This window comes from Bos indicus x Bos taurus, chromosome 5, assembly GCF_003369695.1.
Source record: "Bos indicus x Bos taurus breed Angus x Brahman F1 hybrid chromosome 5, Bos_hybrid_MaternalHap_v2.0, whole genome shotgun sequence".
Lineage (NCBI taxonomy): Eukaryota > Metazoa > Chordata > Mammalia > Artiodactyla > Bovidae > Bos > Bos indicus x Bos taurus.
The window spans coordinates 80168201-80185915 of NC_040080.1; the positions used below are offsets into that span (position 1 = coordinate 80168201).

At 35.9% G+C, this 17715-nt stretch overlaps 1 protein-coding gene across 4 annotated transcripts in view; it reads left to right on the top strand.

The window, feature by feature from the left end:
• Positions 1-17715, top strand: part of CNTN1 (contactin 1) — a 405010-nt gene that overhangs the window by 90366 nt on the left and 296929 nt on the right. The window lies entirely within an intron of this gene.

Consider the following 17715-nt stretch of genomic DNA (forward strand, 5'->3'; position numbering starts at 1 on the left):
AAACAACTAAATGAAGAGAATTTAAAAGGGATTAATTGGGAGATGGGTAATGACATGATAATGAGTTAAAATTGCATTCAGTCAATTCAGTTCAGTTCAGTTCAGTTGCTCAGTTGTGTCCGACTCTTTGCAACCCCATGAATCGCAGCACGCCAGGCCTCCCTGTCCATCACCAACTCCCGGAGTTCACTCAGACTCACGTCCATCGAGTTGGTGATGTCATCCAGCCATCTCATCCTCTGTTGTCCCCTTCTCCTCCTGCCCCCAATCCCTCCCAGCATCAGAGTCTTTTCCAATGAGTCAACTCTTTGCATGAGGTGGCCAAAGTACTGGAGTTTCAGCTTTAGCATCATTCCTTCCAAAGAAATCCCAGGGCTGATCTCCTTCAGAATGGACTGGTTGGATCTCCTTGCAGTCCAAGGGACTCTCAAGAGTCTTCTCCAACACCACAGTTCAAAAGCATCAATTCTTCAGCACTCAGCTTTCTTCACAGTCCAACTCTCACATCCATACATGACCATAGGAAAAACCATAGCCTTGACTAGACGGACCTTTGTTGGCAAAGTAATGTCTCTGCTTTTCAATATGCTATCTAGGTTGTCATAACTTTCCTTCCAAGGAGTAAGTGTCTTTTAATTTCAGGGCTGCAGTCACCATCGCAGTGATTTTGGAGCCCCAAAAAATAAAGTCTGACACTGTTTCCACTGTTTCCCCATCTATTTCCCACGAAGTGATGGGACCAGATGCCATGATCTTCGTTTTCTGAATGTTGAGCTTTAAGCCAACATTTTCACTCTCCTCTTTCACTCTCATCAAGAGACTTTTTAGTTCCTCTTCACTTTCTGCCATAAGGGTGGTATCATCTGCATATCTGAGGTTATTGATATTTCTCCCGGCAATCTTGATTCCAGCTTGTGCTTCTTCCAGCCCAGAGTTTCTCATTATGTACTCTGCATAGAAGTTAAATAAGTAGGGTGACAATATACAGCCTTGACGTACTCCTTTCCCTATTTGGAACCAGTCTGTTGTTCCATATCCAGTTCTAACTGTTGCTTCATTAGATTTGTTAAATTTGGTATCTCTGTTGACCATCCAAGTAAAGATAATCAGTAAGCAGATCTGAGAAAAGAGACTTTGACCTGCAACATTGAGATATGGGCTTTATCAGTATGTGCTTAGCCATGTTTGTTAAAACCATGGAAAGAAATCAAATTGCCAACAAGAAATTTATATAAGAAGAAAATAGAGGAAAGATAGATGTCTGAGGAATTTCAACATTAAAGAATGGGCAAAGGCGCTCACAAAAGAAACCTAGGAGTAATTTAGGGAGTGGGGATGAAATAAGAGGAGTATAGTGGAGAAGGCAATGGCACCCTACTCCAGTACTCTTGCCTGGAAAATCTCATCAATGGAAGAGACTGGTAGGCTGCAGTCCCTGGGGTCGCTAAAAGTCAGACACGACTGAACGACTTCACTTTCACTTTTCATGCATTGGAGAAGGAAATGGTAACCCACTCCAGTGTTCTTGCCTGGAGAATCCCAGGGACGGGGGAGCCTGGTGGGCTGCCGTCTATGGGGTCGCACAGAGTCGGACACGACTGAAGTGACTTAGCAGCAGCAGCAGCATAGTGCTGCTGAAGGAAGAACTAAGGGTGACACAGTTGAATAAATGTCAAAGAAGATCAGAACTAAAATTTTATGGATATTTCAAATTACTTTTAATTAGGCCACTGACCTTGATGAAAGAAATTTCAGGGGAGGAAAGTAGGAGGTAGCCATCTGAAGTGTTAAGAAGTGGGTGGAAACTGAACTCTTGAAGCTAGCTAGTATGTTAGAAAAGTGAGACAGGGTTGAGGAGAGTAATGTAAGATTCAAACAGAAACCAGGAGTTCAAAATCCTTTTCAAAAATTTGGTTTTGGATGATGAAACAGGGCTATAAGTTTACACTGTTATATTATAGTCCCCAAACTTCCCCTCAAAATGATGGCTGGTATATGGAGTGACTATGGATAAAGGCCAGGTTCAAAGCACTAACTGTGTGTGTTTTTTTGTTTTTGTTTTTTGGTTTACAATGTTATTCAGAGTTGTGAACAGGAAAGAGAACAAGCATTATTGTGAGTCATTTTTTCTAAAAGCAGACAAATCCCCGTTTTACCATAATCCCTCCTATCACGTCATTAATTTCTACTTTCCTTATATTCCTGCTAGTCAAAGGAGGCCAGAATACTTTGTCTTTCCTCCACCTAAGATATCACATAAGGTTTTAAAAGTACTCTTTTCACAGAATTTTGAACTACACAGTTTACCAAAATTAATTATGTAGCTTATAACAATTTAAAAGTGTCAAAATGTATTGTTGTACTTTAAATGATTCATCTTCCTTCAGGATAAAATATATATATTATCAAAGAGTAGTACTAACAATATTTGACAACAAAGTACCATATCTATATGTATGTCTTTATCTTTACTCATACCAATATCTATCCATCTATCTACATATATGTATTTATACACACTTTCCACACTTGGTCTTTTATAGGCAAATTTGCATTAACACAACTTTGGCTGATATATTATTCCTTGTAAAGATTCTATTCAATACACTGTAGCTGTTATATCTCTCTTGACTCTGATATTAATATTTGTATAAAATAGCACCTCCAATAAATTTTAGCTCCATGAAAATTAATACCAGAATTAAATAAAACTGAATTTTAGATTTGTTATATGAAACAAACCGCTGATAAACCATTCTATGTAAGTCTATAGCCTATTCCCTTTCTGCAGTGTCTTGGTGCTTTCCACTTGAGAAAATGGCAATATGGTTAAACACATTTAATTTATACTTTTACATTCATCCTCCACATCAGTGCATATTCAGGCATTTTACCATACTTTCAAATCTTCAAAACCTATATTTATTTTTTAAAATATAAGAATGGATATACAAACCTAGGGAATGATTTAAGTATATATAATATAACATTTTATTGACTTTTGTATGTCAAATTTGTTCTATTGTGAACATAGGGAGTGAAAGAGACTTCAAAAACCAAAATGAAATGAAAATAAAACAAAGTATTATCTTTATGATGGTGCTCAGCATTCTTTACTTAAAAAAAAATTCTGACTTCTGCTTTGTTCATGTTGCTATTCTGAATACTTTGTAGCAAGTGTTAGATATGACCCCTGTTCTTAAGACACATATTCTGCAAAATGATGGAGGAAATTCTCAAACCAATACATCAGCAAAAAAATTAGTTGGCATTATTTATAATTGTTAAAAGCATATGTTTAGAATACAATGTAGGACTCCACTGTGGTTCAGATAGTAAAGAAGCTGCCTGCAATGTAGGCTTTGATCCTTTGGTCAGCAAGATCTCCTACAGAATGAATGGCTACCCACTCCAGTATTCTTGCCTAGAGAATTCCATGGCCAGAGGAGCCTGGTATACTATATAGTCCATAGCGTCAGAGTTGAACACAATTGAGAGATTAACACTCACTTTTTCCCAGGAGTCCAGATATATTCTGATCAAATACAATCTTCATAGATCTTATTTTAATCAGCACATTTAGCATCTCCCTTTTCTAAAATTTAACCTCATTGGGAACAAAGACTTGTTCTAAGTGATTATTGTTTGCAAATTCCTGGTACATAAAATGAGCTCAATAAATTTCTGTTGGTGATTTTTATTACTTTAACATAAATTATTAAAGAATTCCCAGGTGACTCAGTGGTAAAGATTCCACCTGCCAATGCAGGAAACGTAGGAAATTCAAGTTCAGTCTCTGGGTCAGGAAGATCCCCTGGAGGAAGAAAAGACAACCCATTCCAGTATTCTTGCCTGGAAAACTCCATGGACAAAGAACCCTGGTGGGTACAGTCCATGGGCTCACAAAGAGTTGGAGGTGACTGAAAATGCACACACGCACAATATAAATTATTATTTCTGTGGTTATGGATGCAACTTTATCATGCATTCTAATTACAGTATTGACTCATATTCAACATTATCAACTCAAACTTCCATGTTTTTGTTTTTTTTCCTTCTTTGTTTTGAAAGCTATGATTTCTCCATCATGTATTGATACTGTTTTGCAGAAGACAGGGAGGCTCTCATGAGGAAAAACGTGGGACTGCAAACCAAGAAGACTGTAAAGTAAGGTAATAACTTGATGTGAGTAGGCTGAGTTCATCAGTGAAGAGAAATGAAGACAAATGAATTAGACAAGGGAGAATTACTTTCAAAATTAGGATCAAAAAATGAGGATTGTTGTTAGAAGGAGTCTCACATTTGAAATACTTGCTTGGAAAATTCTAAAGTAGTATATAGACATAGTGTGATTGGAATAACATTCCAAGAAGGCAGTAATAATTATAGTATCAAGAGAATTTCAAAGACCAGAATTCATTTTTCAGTGACAGGTGAAGAAATGGATCTATCCATTGAAGGCAGGAGAAAAGGGGCCGACAGAGAAGGTGCTGATAGAGGTTGGATGGCATCATTGGACATGAGTTTGAGCAAACTCCCAGAGATAGTGAAGGACAGGGAAACCTGGTTGGTGCAGTCCATGGGGTTGCAAAGAGTTGGACATGACAGTGACTGAAAACAGAGGCTCTACCATCCATGAGAGGAAAACTTTGCAATCTCACAAGACAACATATAGTTGAATAATGATTATACCAAATGCATTTGAGTTAGTAGTAATCTCCTCCCAAAGTGAAAAAAACTAATGGTAATTATCATCTTTTGTGAAAATTTTAACAAACAAACTCAAGGTGATAAAGTCTGTACTTCAAAAAAGCATTTCACCATTTCCTACCAAGTCAAATTTTACAAATTCCTACAGAAATGTCACACAAGTCATCTCAGAGTACAAAATTATTATTAATCTCCTTTCATTATGATAAAATAACATTTAAATTGAATTTATATTCTACTTCTAAAATTTTTAAATCTTTAGATTTTTAAAAATCAAAGTTACTAAAACCTTTGAGAAAGAAATTAGACCAAAGTCAGTCTTAATTATTTTTATTTATTTTTTTTAATATTTTTAATGTTTAATAAGAAAATGGTTATTTTTCTTGATCGAAGGGAGGAACTTTGGCCACATGAAAAATAAACTTCACAATTGTGTTTCATTTATGAGGAAACATGACATAATTTGCATTTTAAATGTGAAGGATAATCTCAGAATCAGTCTTTGAAGGGATTTTGCTTCCTGTATAACTGTCTCTGTGTTAATTGAGACCAAGCTTACCATAATACCATTTGGGAAGGAACACATTTATGATCATGATGGTTATTGAAGACCTGAACATGAATGTGGAAAAGTGTCCTATAAACTATTAAACTCAAAACATGATTTTTGTTGCTGTTATTGTTAATATCACTAAAATATCAGTTTATCCAAATACTTGAGCTTTGTTAACTTTGATCCATTTGATTGTACCCAAATACTTGGTTTCCTCTCCCAAATGATTTAGTTCTATTTCTGTTTTTTTCCCCTTAAATTTACACATGTTGTGTATGTGTGTAATACCAGTATGTCTATCAATATGCAGCTATGAAGTAAAGTCCCGAACTCTTTTGGTGCCAGTGACCAGATTGTGGAAAACAATTTTTCCACAGATCAGGGTTAGGGGATGGTTTCAGGATGATTCAAGTGCATCACATTCATTGTGCTAATGATAATGTGTATTATCAGCTGTTCCCCAGGGCTAGCATCATTGCTTCAGCTCCACCTCAGATCATCAGGCATTAGATTCCCCTAAGGAGCATGTCACCTAAATGCCCTGCATCCACAGTTCACAGTAGGGTTTGCACTACTATGAGAATCTAATGCCACCATCTGGCAGGGGGGCAGATCTCAGGTAATGTGAGTGATGGTGAGTAACTGTAAATACAGATGAAGTTTCACTCACTCTCCTGCCTTTCACCTCCTGGTCTCGGCCCAGTTCCTAACAGGTCATAGACCAGTACCAGTCTGTTGCTCAGGGTTTGGGGACCCTTGCATATGTGTACATACATTTTGAACACACACACACATACATATCATGTATGTAGGGTATACATGGTATATACACATTCTTCCTAAGATATATTTTAGTCAAGGATTCAGTATCCTAAAATGGGACACATTCAGCAATGATAATTTTATTTAAAATGTTACTTTTAATAAACTTAAATAATGCTGAATAAGATCATACTTGGGATATAACCCATCAATATGCTTTATGAACAGTAAAATAAATATGAAAAGTAAAATAAGTTCCTTTAGCTTAAAAGCATTTATGGATTTTCAGAATATACTTTACAAGTGTTCTAAAACACTAGTGGTCAGAGCAATAAACAAAAACTTCTGGAGGATGAAAATGCTACTATTCTTTATAGAAAATATAAAAATCATCACTAAAAGTAAAAACATCTTTATCTTCAAGCTAACTGACTGTAGTTTCATAATTATTGATTTGTAGATATCTGCTTTGGATTATTTCTGAAGCAAAAATTGAAACATTTTTAAGATAAGCTGTTTACTTGGGGATATGTATGTCTATTTTAGTTTTAAAGAATGAAACTATATGACAAAATTGTGTGTAATAAATATTCAAATGTATTTATAGTAACTGCTCTTTGAAAAATTTTCCAATTCAATGTAAACACTCAATGATATTGGTTCTGTTTTTTTCTTTTTTAGAATTCTCAAGTTCAAAAATATCAAAACAGATGATAAATTCTTTGATGATTACTTATTAGTATTAAGTGTCCTTTCAGTGCCCTCTTGGAAAATACCAACAAAAGTAAATCACTCTGCAAATACATAAAACAAACCAAAAAAATTAATTAATACCGCATAGCACAGTGCTCAATATTGCTGAGTTAATAGAAGTTGAAATGAGTTATCAAAAAGGGGCTGGATAATTGGAGAAATGTCTTGGAATTAATAATAAAAACAATAATATTAGTAACACTGCCATCAATAATAATACTGTTTAGTTAATATTATATCAGAGACACTCTACTAAACACTTTATCTGCTTTAGCTTGTACAATCTTCACAGTTTTACAAAGCAAAATTATAATTCCTATTATGATTAGTTCTGATAGTCACTGAGTTGTGTCTGACTTTTTGTGACCCCATGGACTACAGCATACCAGGCTTCCATGTCTATCACCAACTCCCAGAGCTTGCTCAAACTCATGACCAACAAGTCAGTGATGCCATCCAACCATCTCATCCTATGCCTTCCCCTCCTCCTCCTGCCTTCAATCTTTCCCAGCTTTGGGATCTTTTCCGATGAGTCAGTTCTTTGCAACTCGTGGTCAAAGTATTGGAGCTTCAGCTTAAGCATCAGTACTTCCAATGAATATTCAGGACTGATTTCCCTTAGGATTGACTGGTTTGATCTCCTTGCAGTCCAAGAAACTCTCAAGAGTTTTCTCCAACACCACAGTTCAAAAGCATCAATTCTTCAGTGCTCAGCTTTCTTTATGGTCCAACTCTCACATCCATACATTACTACTGGAAAAACCATAGCTTTGACTAGACAGATGTTGTCAGTAAAGTAATGGTTCCACTTTTTTTTTTTTAATTTTTTTGAGTTTTTTTTTTAATTTTATTTTATTTTTAAACTTTACAATATTGTATTGGTTTTGCCAAATATTGAAATGAATCCACCACAGGTATACATGTGTTCCCCATCCTGAACCCTCCTCCCTCCTCCCTCCTCATACCATCCCTCTGGGTCGTCCCAGTGCACCAGCCCCAACCATCCAGTATCGTGCATTGAACCTGGACTGGCGACTCATTTCATACATGATATTATGCATATTTCAATGCCATTCTCCCAAATCTTCCCACCCTCTCCCTCTCCCACAGAGTCCATAAGACTGTTCTATACGTCAGTGTCTCTTTTGCTGTCTCGTATACAGGGTTATTGTTACCATCTTTCTAAATTCCATATATATGTGTTAGTATACTGTATTGGTGTTTTTCTTTCTGGCTTACTTAATATGCTGTCTAGGTTGATCATAGCTTCTCTTCCAAGCAGCAAGCATCTTTTAATTTCATGGTTGCAGTCACTATATGCAGTGATTTTGGAGCCTAAGAAAATAAAGTCTGTCACTGTTTCCCCATCTATTTGCCATGAAATGATGAGACTGGATGCCTTCATCTTGGTTTTAAGAATGTTGAGTTTTAAGCCAGCTTTTTCACTCCCCTCTTTCACTTTCATCAAGAACCTTTTTAGTTCCTCTTCATTTTCTGCCATGAGGGTGGTGTCGTCTGCATATCTGAGGTTATTTGTATCCCCACCCCCACCCCCACCCCAACTCCAGTACTCTTGCCTGGAAAATCCCATGGATGGAGGAGCCTGGTAGGCTGCAGTCCGTGGGGTCTCTCAGAGTCGGACAGGACTGAGTGACTTCACTTTCACTTTTCACCTTCATGCATTGGAGAAGGAAATGGCAACCCACTCCAGTATTCTTGTCTGGAGAATCCCAGGGACAGAGGAGCCTGATGGGCTGCCATCCATGGGGTTGCACAGAGTCGGACACAACTGAAGCGACTTAGCAGCAACAGCAGCAGCAGCAATCTTGATTCAAGCTTGTGCTTTATCCAGTCCAGCATTTTGCATGATGTACTGTGCATAGAAGTTAAATAAGCAAGGTGACAATATACAGCCTTGATGTACTCCTTTCCCAATTTGGAACCAGTCTGTTGTCTCATGTCCAGATCTAAGTGTTGCTTCTTTACCTGCATACAAATTTCTCAGGAAGCAGGTAAGATGGTCTGGTATTCCCTCTCTTGAAGAATTTTCCACAGCTTGTTGTGATCCACACAGTCAAAGGCTTTGGCACAGTCAATGAAGCAGAAGTAGATGCTTTTCTGGAACTCTCTTGCTTTTTCTATGATCCATCAGATCTTGACAATTTGAATTCTGGTTCCTCTGCCTTTTCTTTTTTTTTTTTAATTTTTTTATTTTTAAACTTTACAATATTGTATTGGTTTTGCCAAATATCAAAAGGAATCCACCACAGGTATACATGTATTCCCCATCCTGAACCCTCCTCCCTCTTCCCTCCACATACCATCCCTCTGGGTCGTCCCAGTGCACCAGCCCCAAGCATCCAGTATTGTGCATTGAACCTGGACTGGCGATTCGTTCCATATATGATATTATACATATTTCAATGCCATCTTCTGCCTTTTCTAAATCCAGCTTGAACATCTGAAATTTCTTGGTTCATGTACTATTGAGGTCTATCTTGGAGAACTTTTAGCATTACTTAGCTAGTGTGTGAAATGAGTATAACTGTGAGATAGTTTGAACATTCTTTGGCATTGCCTTTCTTTAGGATTGAAATGAAAACTGACCTCTTTCAGTCCTGTGACCACTGCTGAGTTTTCCAAATTTGCTGGCATATTGAATGCAGAACTTTCACAACATCAGCTCTTAGAACTTGAAATATATCAACTGGAACTCTCAGCTCTACTATCTTTGTTCGTAGTGATGCTTCCTAAGGCCCCTTTGACTTTGCATTCCAGGATGTCTTCCTCTATGTGAGTGATCACACCATCATGGTTATCTGGCTCATTAAGATCCTTTTTAAAAAATTCTTCTGTGTATTCTTGCCACCTCTTCTTAATCTCCTCTGCTTCTGTTAGGTCCATACCTTTTCTATCCTTTATTGTGCTCATCTTTACATGAAACGTTCCCTCAGTATCTAATTTTCTTGAAGAGGTCTCTAGTATTTCCCATTCTATTGCTTTCCTCTATTTTTTTGCGTTGATTACTTAAGAAGGCTTTCTTATCTCTCCTTACTATTCTTTGGCATTCTGCATTCATATGGGTGTTTCTTTCCTTTTCTCTTTGCCTTTTGCTTCTCTTCTTTTCTCAGCTATTTGTAAGGTCTCCTCAGACCACCATTTTGCATTTTTGCATTTCTTTTTCTTGGGGATTATCTTGTTCATTCCTGTACAATGTCATGAACCTCCATCCATAGTTATTCAGGCACTATATCAGGTCAAATACCTTGAACCTATGTATCACTGCCACTGTATAATTGTAAGATGTTTGTTTTATGTCATACCTGAGTGGTCTAGTGGTTTTCCCTGTTTTCTTCAAGTTAAGTCTGAATCTGGCAATAAGGAGTTCATGATCTGAGACACAGTCAGCTCTCAGTCTTGTTTGTGCTGACTGTATAGAACTTTTCCATCCTCTACTGCAAAGAATATAATCAATCTGATTTTGGCATTGACCATCTAGTGATGTCCATGTGTAGAGTCATCTCTCATGTTGTTGGAAGAAAGTGTATCCTATGACCAGTGCATTCTCTTGGCAAAACTCTGTTAGCCTTTGCCCTGCCTCATTTGTACTCCAAGGTCAAACTTGCCTGTTACTCCAGGTATCTTTTGACTTCCTACTTTTGCTTTCCAGTCCCCTATGATGAAAAAGACACCTTATTTTGGTGTTAGTTCTAGAAGGTCTAGTAGGTCTTCATAGAACTGTTCAACTTCATCCTCTTTGGCATTAGTGGTTGGGGCATAGGCTTGGATTACTGTGATACTCAATGGTTTGCCTTGAGAACAAACAGAGAACATTCTGTCTTTTGTGAGATTGCACCCAAGTACTGCATTTTGGACTCTTTTGTTGATCATGAGGGCTACTCCATTTCTTCGAAGGGATTCTTTCCCACAGTAGTAGATGCAATGGTCATCTGGATTAAATTCACCCATTCTGGTCAATTTTAGTTTTCTGATTCTTAAAATGCCAATGTTCACTCTTGCCATATCTTATTTGACCACTTCCAATTTACCTTGATTCATGGACCTAACATCCCAGGTTCCTTTGAGATATTGTTCTTTACAGCATCAGACTTACTTCCATCACCAGTCACATCCACAGCTGGGCACTGTTTTTGCTTTGGCTCTCTCTCTTCTTATTTTATGCATTTATTCATTCTTTATGCTTCTTCTCTTTCTCTTCATTCATTCATTCTTATTCATTCTTAATACTATAGTTAATCTCATTTTACATTGAAAAATCTGAGACGGATTAGTTACATAGATGGTAAATTGCATACTTACAAATGGAGGCCTAACTAACACCCATATTTTGGTTTCCTATCAAATTGCCTGGAAAAGGCAAGAGTTAAACCAATCTTGAGAATTTTCTACTGAGTAGACAATGAGAAGGGGATGTGTTGTGGTATGAAGACCACTAAGAAAGCATGAAAGATCCTGTAAATATGCATTGTGTTAGAGCAACATGTTGGAATGAAGAGCATTTGAGGAAAATGTAATAAAATATATATAGCCAGAGAACCAAGATTATGGACATACTTTGATGGATAATGTTAAGTGATTGTCCTAGTTTCACCTCCAGTATCCTCTACTTACAAACTATTAAATGGGATTATTACTGCTGGAGTTTAGTACAAGATTCCACATTCTGGTCAGAGTAATCAGTTAAAAAAATAAAAATACTGAATCAGAAGGGATCTTGGAAAATTATCTATTCCTGGATATATATGGAAAAATATCATTCCATATTAAATGATATGCTAATTCTGATAGCTGAAGATGTAGAAGCAAACAAATATAACCATTCTTTATGATAGATTAGATTAAAGGAGTAAAGGATTTGGAGACCAGAGAGGGCTTTAAGTTTATTCCCATGGCCAAAAAAGGAAAACATTAAAAAAATTATAGAAAAGAGATATGAACTATTTTCTTAGAGAAAAGAGTAAGCTTGGTTTCTCAATTCTGCATCTGAAATACCAAAGGGGACCCACATTCACAGTTTGTACAAGTCAAAGACAGGAAGTTAAATGAAGAAGAGTGATGAAGATTGGATCCCAATTCCATCAAATACATTTATTATTTTAGAGGGGGTAATTTTTATGGAAGGATTAGTATACAAATAGAAGCACACGGGGCTCATGCCTAAACACTATTTTCAGTTGAACATTTTAAAAGCAAAATATAACTATGTAAGCTTGAAAAACATATGTGAGAAGATCCAATTTGTATGTCTTGCCTTTGATGTGTAACTCTGACTTCTAAAAGGTTTTATTTGTTTGAGATTTGTTTATTTTTGTTTGGCAATGTAGTTTTCTCTTTTAAAAAGAAGTAATATAAATTACTTCAAAGTCAACTCTGGAAAACATTTATTTTAAATGTTGGCAATATTGCTTCCTTTACTAAGCATTTTCTTTCTCTGGGCATTATCATTATCCTGTTAACAATGCTTTAGGCAAATACAATTTAAACTTACTTTTATTTAAGAATCTAAATCCTCATTCATTCTTTGTGTGAAAAATATGTGAAATAGATGATACATGAGAAGAGAAAAAAGACGAAACTACTGGGAGTGTAAATTGCTTCATTTAAAGTGATGTCTCTCACTAATGCTGGCTTACAATTCTATAATATTTCTAATAATACTAAAACAACTTTTCCTAGTATTAGTTTAAGATATAGGTTAAAATAATATGATACAGAATTATAAACTTCTTACATCTTACTGGACGTACTCACTCATAGATTAAATTCATCAAATGTTTATTCAGTACCTATATCCAATGCTAAATTCTGGGACTACTACAATACTTTTAGTATTTATGGTTTCTTTTTTAAAGATGGGCTTCTCTGGTGGCTCAGAGGTTAAAGCATCTTTTCAAGATGCTCATGGTTTGGTGTATGTGTATATATATATATATATATATATATATATATATATATAAACAAATTATTACAGCATAATATTCAGTTCAGTCACTCAGTTGTGTCTGACTCTTTGAGACATAAAGTAATCCTTTTTTATGGAAAGACAACGGATTGGATTACTTGTGATTCAGTGGAACAGAATTTCTCATAGATATTATCAAGAAAATGTAGATCTTTGGTTTACAAACTTAGAAGTAAATATACTTTCTAAATATGGAATGAGCTTTATGTTTATTTAAAATATAAAAGCAGTATGAGGACTAATTGAATTTCTTAGAATTTGATTCTCAAAGACTATTTTTTTTTCTTCATTTGGAGTCTAGAGCAGAGTCTTTATATAGTTCTGTCAACATATATTTAGAAAGTAGGGATTTAAAGTGTAAAACATATTGCCTGTGGTCTGTTACTTATTTTTCTTGACATTAGAACCATCAGGAAGTGTACTTGTTAAATGCATCAAGAAGTTAATGGAAAAATTATCACTATGCTAACAGTTTTACTTAAGGTAATAAAACCCTTATACAGGCAATGAAATACACTACTTCAATTTTTAAAAATAAATTTTACTATACTTAAAAATAATTTATGGAGCATTCTTTTTCTGGCAGCTGTTAAATGAAAAAGTCTAAAAATATGACTACCAAATACTTCTTTTAAAATGCTTTTCTTAAAAGGTAAGAAAGCAAAGATTCGAAAGGGGACAAAAACCAAGTGAAAACAGCAACCCAAGGGGTAAACAAGGGCAACACTGGGACAGAAGATGAAGCATAGTGCCAGCCCTGGTGGGACCTCAAGTGTCTCTCTCAGAGAACCAGGGTGCTTACAAGGACATCACATTAAGAGTGAGTCTATTCAAAATAAAACTACCACCAAGAAAGAGCATCAAAGAAACATGCCTATCTAGACTTTATGCCAGGTGGAGGGACACAAAGTTGCCCTTAGAACTCAGAAATACTAGATGGCTTTCTCTAAGATTTGCTGACAGAATTTACCTTTGTGATCCAGTAAACTTTAGCCAACAATTGAGAGTGGTTCCAGATTTACAGTCAGTGAGTACAAGCAAAATAAACCATTTGAAGTGTGAATCCAAATTCAATGTTTAGACAAATTTCTAAAATAATTAGTTACCAATTTAAAAATTATAAAGGATAAAGAATAAATTAGAGTTGAGAGAAGGTTAAAGAAAATGATAACAGAAGATATAGTCTTGCAAAGTATTGGAAAAATTATTTAGAAAGTGTATTTAATATTCTAAACATTGGAAAAGAAGTATATTTAATATTCTAAAAATAAATGTGAAATTAATTTTCTTTTTTTATTTTCTATAACAAATTACCACACAATGTCATAAAACAGAATACTGCACAAGTGTCATCAGATGAAAATCAAAGTATAGGAAGGATACAATTAATTCTGGAAGCTCTAAAAGTCTTAGTCACTCAGTCATGTCCAACTCTTTGGAACCCATGGACTAGTCTGCCAGTCTTCTCTGTACATGGAAGTTCTAAGGGAGAATCAAGTTAGTTTCTTATTCATTTGGGTTTTTGACACAAGTCAGTTCTTTGTGGTTCTAGGACTAAGCTCCGTGTCTTGCTGTTGGCTCTCGGCTTTCCCCCAGTTTCCAGATGCTGCCACATGCCTTAACTTTGGACACCTTTTTATTTTCAAAGCCAGCAATGGTACGTTGAGACCTTCTTACATCCTGTCTCTCTAACCCCTTCAGTCCAAGTTGGCAGTGTCTCTGCTTGTATAAGATTCATAAGAACTTGGTGCGTCTTCCACAAATATCAAAGAATTCAGTACATTAGACAAGAGGTTCATGTACATATCTTTCCAAGAAAATCTCCCCTACTTTTGACTTCTGCGGAGATGACTGATGGGATTTATGATAACTTCCTTAATTTTTTGTCATTTTTTGCTACTGATTACTTTGGACTTTTGTTCTTTCTGATATAGCTCAGAAAGATAATCTCTTTATTTTTAATTAAGATTAAATTTAAATGAATATCTTAATTTTAACATCTTGTGATAGAATGAGAAGTTCCAAAATCATCAAGTCCTGGTTTCTTTTTGTTTAACAGTTCCTCTATCAGTTTATCTCTTTCCTCTTGCATTTACAGACTGAAGAAATCAATCTGCACATTCAGCACATTACTTGTAAATCTACTCACCTAAATATCCAAGTTCATTACTTATAAGCTCTGGTTTCTACATAACTGCATGTCACAATCCTGCCTCAGTTCAGTTCAGTCACTCAGTCGTGTCCGACTCTTTGCGACCCCATGAACCCCAGCACGCCAGGCCTCCCTGTCCATCACCAACTCCCGGAGTCCACCCAAACCCATGTCCATTGAGACGGTGATACCATCCAACTATCTCATCCTCTGTCGTCCCTTTCTCCTCCTGCCCTTAATCGTTCCCAGCACCAGGGTCTTTTTCAATGAGTCAGCTCTTCGCATCAGGTCGCCAAAGTACTGGAGTTTCAGCTTTAGCATCAGTCCTTCCAAAGAACACCCAGGACTGATCTCCTTTAGACTGGACTGGTTGGATCTCTTTGCAGTCCAAGGGACTCTAGAGTCTTCTCCAACACCACAGTTCAAAAGCATCAATTCTTCAGCCCTCAGCTTTCTTCACAGTCCAACTCTCACATCCATACATAACCACTAGAAAAACCATAGCCTTGACTAGACGGACCTTTGTTGGCAAAATAATGTCTCTGCTTTTTAATGTGCTGTCTAGGTTGGTCATAACTTTCCTTCCAAGGAGTAAGCGTCTTTTAATTTCATGGCTGCAGTCACCATCTGCAGTGATTTTGGAGCCCAGAAAAATAAAGTCAGCCACTGTTTCCACTGTTTCCCCATCTATTTGCCATGAAGTGATGGGACCGGATGCCATGATCTTCGTTTTCTGAATATTGAGCTTTAAGCCAACTTTTCACTCTCCTCTTTCAATATAACAGAAATCCCTTTTACTCTGATTTCCAATAACATTCTCATTTATTTCTGAGCCCTCAACAACATCTTCCTTAAAGTTCATATTCCTATTAATAGTTGTTCATGACTATTTATATTTTCTATGAGGCAACTTAGGATTTCTCTGTAATGTTTTTTATTTCCTTCTGAGCCCTTATTGACAGTTTTTAATTTCCATATTTTTGCTAATAATCTATTCAAAGAAATCTAGGCTTTTTCTTCTGTGTTTCTTAAAATTCTTCCATAATATACCCAAAATCTGATATGAAAATCAATTCCACATTTTTAAATATTTATTACAGATATTTAGATATGTATTACACCTCAATTCTGATAATAAAATATATATTAATTTCCTATTGTTGCTAACAAATTATTATAAACTTAATGGCTTAGAATATAAAGTAATCATTTTATAGTTCTGTAGAACAAAAGTTCAGTACAGTTCTCATTGAACTAAAATTAAGGGTGGCAGATATGTTCCTTCCTGGTGGCTCTAAGACAGAATCAATTTTCTGCCCATTCAAATTACTGAGTTAAATTCCTTGTGGTTATAGGACTAGGGTCCCCATTTTCACACTGACTATAAACTGAAAGTTGTTCCCAGGTTCCAGAGGCTGCTGCTTTTCTTGATTTATGGCCTTTTCCTTATCTTTCTACAGCCAGCAACAGTGGGCTAAGTCCTTTTCACATTGCATCTCTTGACCCATTCTTCTACTTTCCTTTTCTGCTTTTAAGAACTCATGCACTTGGAGTGTGAATATCCAGGTAATGCCCTTTTGCATATAAGGAAATATACTTTCAGTTTCTGAAATTTAGATCATAGGTATCCTGGGAGGAGAAGAAGGGGCATTATTCTAACTGCCAAAAATATATTTAAAGAAAAAAAAAAGTCTGAAAATATGAGCAAGGAACAAGACACTATAAAAATTAGAAGCAGTTTTGTAAAAGAATAGAAATTAAATATATTGTAATAGAAAATTATAAACTGAAAGAGCAGTTTAACAGAATTGACCCAGCAAAATTTGTGATCCAAAGAAATAATTATTAAACAGAGAAATATCATTTAAAAAGTGCAAATTACCAGAGAGACTATCGACTATGTAACAAATGACTATCAATATGTAATAGAATGAAAAAAATGTAAAACATGTAATAAGTGTTCTAAAATCATAAAACAGAATTAAGGAAAAGAAAGAAATATTTAAAGAAGTAACAGCATAGAATTTTTCAGAATTGTTGAAAAATACTTATTCTTCAGATCTTGGAAGCCTAAGGAATCTGAGATAGGATAAAGTATAAAAAAGTTTACAAGTAAAACATAAAAATAAATGAAACTGCAGAATATCAGCTTTAAAGGAAGAACATCATTGCAAAGTGAAAGGTAATTAGACTAGTGGGCAACTTCTGAATAGCTAAAATGGAAGCCAGACTTACAGGGATATGAAATCTACCAGATCAGCCCCTACTTCATGCCACTTGCCTCTGTCTTCTATTTATGGGTGTTATGGTGAAAGTCTTATTTATATATCTTCATTCAACCTTTAAATATTGTGAGATATTTCTAATATCTTACAAATATGAGCATAAAATGCATAACAAAATAATATCAATTTATTCAACAAATATTCATTATCAGCTCCCTGTGATGCTCACTATAAAGCAGATTCTATTCTAGGCATTGGGGATATAAAAAAAAAAATCTATCTGTGTCAAGTTATCTATTTATATCAGTCTTTCACGGGCTTCCCAGGTGGCGCTAGTGATAAAGAACCCACCTGCCAATGCAGGAGATGTAAGAGATGTGGGTTCAGTCCTTGGGTTGGGAAGATTCCCTGGAGGAGGAAATGGCAACCCACTCCAGTGTTCTTTCCTGGAGAAATTACATGGACAAGGAACTTGGTGGTTTACAGTCCATAGGGTGGCCAAGAGTTGGACACGACTGAAGTGACTTAGCATGCATTCATAAGTTAGAAATTTTCTGTATAAAGTCACACCTGTCTT